We start from the raw sequence: 8,726 nt of genomic DNA, 5'->3' as shown, positions 1-8,726 counted from the left end.
ACTGGGGCACCTGGGTGGCTCAGTGGGTTAAGCCGCTGCCTTCGGCTCAGGTCATGATCTCAGGGTCTTGGTATCGAGTCCTGCATCGGGCTCTCTGCTCAGCAGGGAGCCTGCTTCCCTTCCTCTCTCTCTGCCTGCCTCTCCATCTACTTCTTATTTCTCTCTGTCAAATAAATAAATAAAATCTTTTAAAAAAAATAAAAAAATAAAAGTCTGATACTTAGGGATGCCTGGGTGGCTCAATCGGTTGTATCTGCCTTCAGCTCAGGGTCCTGGGGTTGGGTCCTACATCAGGCTCCTTGCTCAACGGGGATCCTGCTTCTCCCTCTGCTTATTTTTTAGATTTGAACTTTTTTGAAAGGAATGTCTACCCCCAGCCTGGGGGTTGAACTCACAATGCTGGTGAGTCGTGAGTCATCTGCTCTGCCACCAATGCTGGTAAGTCCTAAGTCGTCTGCTCTGCCCCACTGGACCAGCCAGTGGTCCTGAAAGGGGAAAGCTAACTTTATTATTACCCACAAGTCTTCTAAAATCATGCTGATCAGTCCCTTACCTATATCTTTGACCTACTTTGACCTTATACCCTGGAATAAGTATGTCCTCCAGCCGCCACACCTAACTTCTCTGTCCAACCAGGCCAACATCCTCCTACCCCAGAGCATGGTGCTTGTTCCTCTCTCACTGTGATGCTCTTCCCACGGCGACCAAATAACCTGCTCCTTTACGACAGGCTCCAGCTTGAGTGCTGTCTTCTCAGGGTCCTTCCTGACTCTACAGTCTAAGGCCCATGCTCCATGCACCAAATAGTCTGTGACAGGATTTTTTTTTAAGTTTTTATTTATTTGATAGCTTGCAAGAGAGTGAGAATGGGAAAGGGGAGGGGGAGAGGCAGAGGGAAAAGCAGGCTCCCCCCTGAACGAGGAGCCCTATGTGGGGCTCAGTCCCAGGACTTGGGACCATGACCTGAGGAGAAGGCAGACATTTAACCGACTGAGCCACCCAGGTGCACCTGTGATTAATTTTCCTGTTGGCAAGTGATTGGCTCTGAAGTTGGCCTTAGGTGAAAAAACTCTCTCAGGATACCACCCGTATTACACTGTCACTTACATTATTCTCTGTGCACAGGCCCTCGACTATCCATTCTAAGAAAAAAAAAATTCCTTTACAATAAAAAGCTTAAAGGAAGGCCCTTAAGTAGCTGTAGAACTTCTGACTAACCCAGACCAACCCTCTAGGGAGCAGGGGGAGGGATAAGCAGATTAGGGCTTCCTGAGACACTGACGCATAGAGGCTGGGCTGGGAGGAAGAGATGAGGAAGGGCAGAAGGAAGATGCAAGTTGAGGAAGGAGCGAAGTGAAGAGATCAAAGCTGAGTAAGATTGCTTTCTTTCCGTTTTTTTTTTTAAGATGTTATTTATTTGTTAGAGAGAGAGAACAAGCAGAGGGAGAAGCAGGCTGAGCCGAGCAGGGAGCCCGACATGGGACTTGATCTCAGGACCATGACCTGAGCCAAAGGCAGACGATTAACCCGCTGAAGCCACCCAGGTGCCCCAGCAAGATCTCTTTCATCAGCCCAGGCACATGCTTTAGTCCAAAAAGCTAAAGGCTCCTGGAAAGCAGCATCAAGATCCAGTTCATTTCTGACTGGGGAGTGGGGGGAGCAGGTGAGAGGAGCACCAGGTTCTGGACAGAGTTACAGCTCAGTCATTGCCAGGAGAGTCTGTGCCCTAGAGGAACCAGTGACCCACGTGCATGTGCGTAATGCAAGTGGAAAGTCACTGCCGTAGTGCCGTTAGTAGTGAACTTCTTAACTGTCCACCAAAAGGGAACTGCATTTCTAGACAAAAATGCCAGCAAGATATCTGAAGTAAACTTTATTTTAGGATGTTTGGATTTACAGAAGTTGCAAAGGTAGTATGAGGAGTTCCCATATGGTCTACATCCAGTTTCCCCTATCATTCATTGTGCTTTTTAAAGTCATCTCTGCACCCAATGTGGAGCTCAAACTCATGACCCCAAGATCAAGAGTGACTCGCTCTACCAAATGACAGCTGGGTGCCCCTCCCCTATTATTAACACCTTAGTACAGTATATTTGTCACAACTAATGAATAGATATTGATTCATTATTAGTTACTAAAGTCCATACTTTATTCACATTTTTAAAGTTTTTATTTAAAAGTTTTTACTTTGGGGCGCCTGGGTGGCTCAGTGGGTTAAGCCTCTGCCTTCTGCTCAGTCATGATCCCAGGGTCCTGGGATGGAGCCCCGCATCGGGCTCCCTGATTAGCAGGGAGCCTGCTTCACTCTCTCTCTGCCTGCCTCTCTGCCTACTTGTGATCTCTCTCGATCAAATAAATATATAAAATCTTTTGAAAAAATAAATAAAATAAAATATATATATATTTTTTTACCTAATATCCTTTCCTGTTAGAGGGTATTCAAGGTACCGTCGTGCTACATTGGGTCATCCTGTCTCTTTAGGGTCCCTTTGACTCTTCACAGTGTCTCAGACTTTCCCAGTTTTCCATAAAATGGACAGTTCTGAGGAGTCCTGAGCAGATTTTTTTTGTAGAACCTCGTTGGAGTTTATCTGATATTTTTCTATGATTAGACTAGGGCTATGTTTTCTGAGGAAGAACCAAATGGGATTTTGAGAGCAATCTAAAATGTACAGGGAGAATAAAAGCCCACAAAATGGATTATATATTTTGTTTAAAAAGATACAGATGATAGAGTTAATTACCGGTAAAATAGATTAATACAATTTTTTTCCCTATGGTATGCATGCAGAAACAGACAAGTAGACAAATGGAACCAAATAGAAAGCCTGTTACATGTGAGAACTTGGGATGGCTACAGCCTCCAGAATCCGTGCCGGGAAAGGATAGTGTGGGGTAAGGAAAACGGCTGACTGTATGAAGAAAAACGAAGTTGAGCCATACAATAGACAGCATATTTTAAAATGCCAAATTAAAGACATGTAAAAGGTTATAGTAAATGGAAGATGATGTACAAGAAAACCCATGTTACACTGAGATAGAAAAGAGTTACTTAAATAAAACGCCAAACACAGATGGGAAAAATTGCTGGAATTGAAAACTGAAGTTGAAAAGTTAAAAAATCAGATAAAGCCATACGCTTGTAATGATGGGGGTTTTAACTGTTCAAAAACGTATTTCTAGAGTCCCTCAGCCAGACCCTCCGCCCTCCCCTAGGCACTGTGAGCAAAGCATACAAGATAGCCATGGCCTCATGGAGAGTCAGGAGATAGCAAACAAGTGAAATGTTGTTGTCAGAGGGTGAATATTTCTAGGGCAAAAAAGGAAGGAGGGAAAGGAGAGGATGTATAGGGTATGGTCACAATTTTAAGTGAAGTGATTAGCAAAGACCTCACTGAGAAAATGACTTGAGCAAAGACTTGAAGCGAATGAGAGAGGAAAAAGCCATGTTGACATTGAGACAGGTACATTGCGGGAACTGGGGATAGCAGCGGGTGCCTGCCTGAGCTATTTAAGAGAGAGCAAGGTTAGACAGTCTGGAGAGGAGGATATAGAGCATGAGCAGGTGAGGTCCTAGTCCTTAGGTGGGGGTGGGAAGCCAATTATATAGGGCCTTACAGGGCCATCTGGGGATGGACCAAGAAACAGTCAGATTCCTAAAATATTTGAAAGTTAAAGCCAACAGAATTTCCAGCCTGATTAGATGTGGGTCATAAAAGAAAAATGGCTCAAGGACTTTTTAAAGTCATCTCTGCACCCAATGTGGAGCTCAAACTCATGACCCCAAGATCAAGAGTGATTTTTTTTTTTTTTTTGGTTGACATGTCCCATGTGAGGATAAACTCAGGCAGGAAGAGTTCGGGTGGAAACATGGAGAGTCCGGTTTGGTTGAGTTGGGGACGCTTGTTAGAGACAAGTCAACATAGACAGACAAACCCAAGGTTGAGGAGAAAAGTTGAGCCTGGAGAGAGAAATCTGGAAGCTTCTTTGATTCCAAAGATATTCTGGTTTCTGAACTTTCTTATGGCTCCCATAGTTTCTTAAATGTGTCTCTCTCCCTCCCTTTCCTGAAGCAAAAATCTATCTTGTTAGTTCTTAAATGCCTGTACCTTTCTGAAACCCCCAATGCTCAATGTTCAGAAAACGCACATTTTCATCTCACATGACAGAATCTGGTTTTCCCTAACCCTAGTACAGCTTTTTCAAAGTTTAAAAATGGAATTCCCACAACTTCTGGCAAGCCCAGTAGCCCAGTAGGTTTTTAAACCCAATTTTTAGTCCACTTCGCTCTCCAAACCAACAAAATGGAAACTTAGTCAGGTGTGAGGGGTGCTTACCGTTCGGAGAGTTCTCTGGGGCCGTATTGGAACGGCGTTCTGAAGTCTGAGGATCAGACTGGGAGGCAGCTTCAAGGATGGGCTTATATCATCAGCCGGCTCTGCCCCTCCTGTCTATTTAATCTTTAGTGATTCTGAAGTTTTATCTTTGCCAGTTGAATTACTTCTTAGAACCATAGACCCTCTTAATCTAGGAAGGGCTAGATAAGCCTCCTATTCTTCCATTAACGGAGATTTAATCATTTATACTAACCCTAACCCATTACAGGACAATCTCCAAGGCCTACTGTTTTCACATTTTTTCAACGTTAATTATATATATATATTTTAAAAGATTTTATTTATTTATTTGACAGACAGAGATCACAAGTAGGCAAAGAGGCAGGCAGAGAGAGAGAGAAGGAAGCAGGCTCCCTGCCGAGCAGAGAGCCCGATGCGGGACTTGATCCCAGGACTCTGAGATCAGGACCTGAGCCGAAGGCAGAGGAGCCACCCAGGTGCCCTATATACATTTTTTTAAGTTGCTTTTTAAAAATGTTCTTCACTTATCTTTTGAAGTGGTGACCTTTTCTTATTAAATTAAAAGAGTTCTTGGGGTGCCTGGGTGGCTCCATTGGTTAAGCTTTCTGCTCAGCTCGTGATCCCAGGGTCCTGGGATAGAGCCCCACATTGGGCTCCCTGCTCAGCGGGGAGTCTGCCTCTCCCTCTCCTTCTGCCTGCTGCTCTGCTTGCTTGTGCTCTCTCTCTTTCTGTCATATAAATAAATAAAAAAAATTTTTTTTAAAGATTAAAAGAGTTCTTAGTGAGCCTGACTTGCTCAGTCTGTAGAGCATGTGACTCTTGACCTTGGGGTCATGAATTCAAGACCCATGTTGGGTGTTGGGCATACAGCTTATTTAAGGAAAACAACAAACAAATAAAAAGCAAATGAAAATTAAAAGAGTTCTTTTAATTAGTGCCAGGATTAGGGATGGAAAGTGAAGTTCTCACCTCAGGAGCAATTTAAGAGGGTGCAAAAAATTCTTTCTTCAATATAAATCATATTTGAATGCAATACTTAAAAAACCAAAAATTAATTGTAAAAAGTCCATGTATATAAGATATTAAAAATGTAAATAAAAACAAGATCCTACCCCACAGGGGCAAGAGTGGTTTCAGGTGAGATTGCCTGTGCAACGAACATAAAGGTCTCTCCCTTGCAATCTCTTCTCGAGGTCACTGATTAGCCTTGATGGAAGGTGACAAATTCTTGTAGTTGTTGGTAGCTGCAATCCACAGTACCACAGGATAAGAAGGAAAGTTTCATTTTATTACACATATATGTTTGTGTTATTTTAAAACACTTTAAAGAGGAATTAGATAAGTAATACAAGTTTTATTTATTGAGATATTTGACTTCTTTTTGGTTTTTAGACAGATTTATTTATGTATGTATTTGAGAGAGGGGGAGGGGCAGAAGGAGAGAGAATCCTAAGCAGACCTCACACTCAGCTCAGAGCCCTATTCAGCGCTCAAACCCACAACCCTGAAATCCCAACCTGAACTAAAGCTGAGAGTCAGCCGCTTAGCTAACTGTGCCACCCAGGCACTCCACATGAGCTATCTGACTTCTAATAAATAAAATGTGATCAAATATTAAATCTTTCCTGAAAGTTCTTTAATCAGGACAATAACATACTTATCAGGAAACTTTTATACTATAGTCATGTAAAACAGCGGTAAGTTGTATGTCATTCACTTCTGCATATTAAACCTTTTTTACTATATTTTCCACCAAATTGGTCTAGACACCTAGAGCACAATTTTCTGCCATTTGTATTTATTAATATGTCTATTTTTGATATATATTTTAATGTATACCTACTTGGATTTAAATATCATAACTTATATGATTTGTTAATGATTATAAATTAAATATTTATTGTACTTATTCCAATTAAATACTATATTTATTTTAAAATATATATTTTAAATTTATACTAAAAATTTTAACATATATGTGGCATCTAAAAAGCCAATCAGGGGCGCCTGGGTGGCTCAGTTGTTAAGCATCTGCCTTTGGCCCAGGTCCTGATCTCAGGGTCCTAGGATGGGGCCCCCCATCTCTCCCCTGCTTGGCGGGAAGCCTCCTTCTCCCTTTCCCACTCCCCCTGCTTCTGTTCGCTCTCTCCCTGTGTCTCTCTGTGTCAAATAAAGAAATAAAATCTTTTTTTTTTTTTTTTAAGTGAAAATCAGGGCCCCTGGTGGCTCAGTGGGTTAAAGCCTCTGCCTTCAGCTCAGGTCATGATCCCAGGGTCCTGGGATGGAGCCCCGCATCAGGCTCTCTGCTCAGCAGGGAGCCTGCTTCCCTTCCTCTCTCTCTCTCTCTCTGCCTGTCAAATAAATTTTAAAAATCTTTTTTAAAAAATAAAATAAAATAAAAAAGTGAAAATCATTGGCCATTGTGAAAAAGATGTTCTCAAATTTTTGTCAGTGAAAATCTCTGAGCTTGTGGAGATTAGATTACATTTCAGAAGAGAGGAAACACAATTTAGGAAAGATGGGGAAATTCTCAACCTCATCAGTGTCTGGGAAAGTAAATCACAACCATCATTAAATTCCATTTTACACTGATTTCATTGGCGAAATATAAGCAGTTTGACAATTCTAAGTTGTTGAATAAGATCTAAATGAATAACATCTCTTGTCTCTTCCAAAAACTTGGAAACTTCCAACAACTTGGCATTTATTGGGGTGCTAGGGTGGCTCAGTCTGCTTTCAGCTCAGATCATGATCCCAGGGTTCTGGTATTAAACCCTGCAATGGGCTCCCTGCTCAGCGAGAAGCCTGCTTCTCCCTCATCCCTCTGCTTGTTGCTCTGCCTTCTTGTGCTCTCTATCTCTCTGTCAAATAAAAAAATAAAATCCTTTTTAAAAGACTATTTTAAAAAAACCTTGGCATTATCTTTAAAAACTGAAAATTTTTGGACTCTCCCATGATGCAGCCATTTCCATCCTGATTTTACAAGGGAAACTTTTCCATATGTTTTAAGATTTTATTTATTTGAGAGAGAGAGTGTGTTTAAATTTTACTTCTAACTCCTTAGGATCTCTGGATGGGCCTGAGAATTAAATTGACATAAGACAGATTAGCAGGAGAGAAGCTTATAAATTTATTTAATGTAAATTTCACCTGATACACAAGACTTCATAGGAAAACGAAGATGCAAAGAAGTAGGAAACCTAAGTGCTTATATGTTAAGTTGAACAAAGAGAGGCAATTGTTCAAAAGTAGCTAAAATAAATGGGGAGACTAAAGGAAGATAAAAGTTATCTTTAAAGAAAGATTTTATGTATTTATCTGAGTGAGAGAGGGAGTACAAGCAGAGGGAGTGACACAGGGAGAGTGTCAGAAGCAGGCCTTCAGTTGAGCGGGGAGCCCAACTCGGGGCTCAACCCCAGGACTCTTGAGATCATGACCTAAGCCAAAGGCAGAGACTTAAACTACTGACCCACCCATTGCCCCCAAAGTTATCTTAACAAGGTCTGTTTATATGGATTTTCGTTTGTTTGTTTTGACTTCTCATGTCTGGTGATAACAATGTTTCTTTGCTCCCAGCCACATTTTTGTCACACTTTGTCACATTTGTCACTAACACTCATCCTTTTTCCCTCCTGCTATCCCTCAATCTATCTTTTTCTGAACCATTTAAGAGCTTCATACTTCATGTCTCATATTTGCTTGTATTTCTGAGAACAAGGGTATTATCTTACACAACCAGAGGACAATTTCTAATGTCAGAGAATTTAATATCAGGTCAGTAGATTCATTTCACCCGGATCACATTGCATTCATCATGTAAAGTCCATTGTATGTAATATGGTCCATCCCAGTAATGGGCCAATACCAGATTTTATCTAGTTAGGCAGAAGCATGACTTTTTACTGTCTTTATTTGGAGATTAAGTATGGTTTAAGGAGATGTATGTGGGTGCCAAGTTGACAAGAGGTGGAATATGATGGCTAGTTTTATGTATAAACTTGGCCAGTTATTGGATCAAACACTGATGTAGTGTTGCTGTGAAGATATTTTATAGATATGCTCAACATCTACAAATGATTGGCTTTAAGCAAAGGATTTTATTTGGTAGTGGGTGGGTCTTATCCAATCAGTGCAATGGTCTTATGAGTTTAAGTAAGAGTTCCCAGAGGAAGAAATTCAGTGTCAAAACTGCAGCATTAGCTTTGTCTGGAGACTTTCCAGCCCACCAGCCTACCCTCTAACCTATGGATAGAGTAAAACTTGCCACGCCCCACAATCACATAAGCAAATTTCTTGAAATAAATCTCATATACGTACTGTACCTATATATGTATATGTAATGCCCATATATACACCGTATAGTTATAA

The sequence above is a fragment of the Mustela nivalis genome, assembly GCF_964662115.1.
Source record: "Mustela nivalis genome assembly, chromosome: 18".
NCBI classification, from domain to species: domain Eukaryota; kingdom Metazoa; phylum Chordata; class Mammalia; order Carnivora; family Mustelidae; genus Mustela; species Mustela nivalis.
This window is presented reverse-complemented; position numbering follows the sequence as displayed.